The following is a 746-nucleotide window of genomic DNA, read 5'->3' as shown; positions in this document are numbered from 1 at the left end:
AAAAATATTTTTAATTCACTTTTGTTTTCCATGAGTGTTTTGTTTTGTTTTGTTTTGTTTTACTTAATTTTGTTTTGAGGGGTGAGATCTAGCTTTTTTTAAAATTTATGTTTTGAATTGAAATGTAATTGATTATAAATGTTGATGGGGTACAGAGTTGACTGTCAGTATTTGTGTACAGTATGTGTGATCAAATCAATTTATTAGCTTGCTCCTCATTACAAGTTGTAATTGTTCTTTGTGTTACTTACCCAATTACTCCCTAACTCCCGTTTCGTTTCCCTTTGTTCTTGAATGATAGTTTCTGGGAGTAGACTACAAGACACGAAGCTATCATTTCTCAGACCATTTTTGCTCATAGGTAGTCAGCTGTTAGTCAAATCAGCACTTTGAAGGGTAACTTACATTTATTCTTTTGCTCCTTTTAATGTACTTTTCTTTTTGATTTCTTGTATTTTCTACCACATTACTATTATGCATGGATAAAAATTTAAATGTAGTTGGATGTCTGTATTTCAGAAAAATTTTCAATGTTTATCTCTTCAAATTTACTTATTCATGTTTTTTCCCACTACATTCTGGAATTCCCATTAGATATGTGTGTCCAAGCAATAAATTATCTGTTTCTTACATTATATATTTTTTCATTTGTCTTACTGTTTTATGCTATTTTCTCCTCTGAAAATCTTTTAATATATTTTTTCTCTTCAACTATGTTTAATCTATTATTAATACATTAAGATCCG

The sequence above is a fragment of the Galeopterus variegatus genome, unplaced genomic scaffold, assembly GCF_000696425.1.
Source record: "Galeopterus variegatus unplaced genomic scaffold, G_variegatus-3.0.2 Scaffold9975, whole genome shotgun sequence".
NCBI classification, from domain to species: domain Eukaryota; kingdom Metazoa; phylum Chordata; class Mammalia; order Dermoptera; family Cynocephalidae; genus Galeopterus; species Galeopterus variegatus.
Note: the sequence above shows the minus strand (reverse complement) of the source record.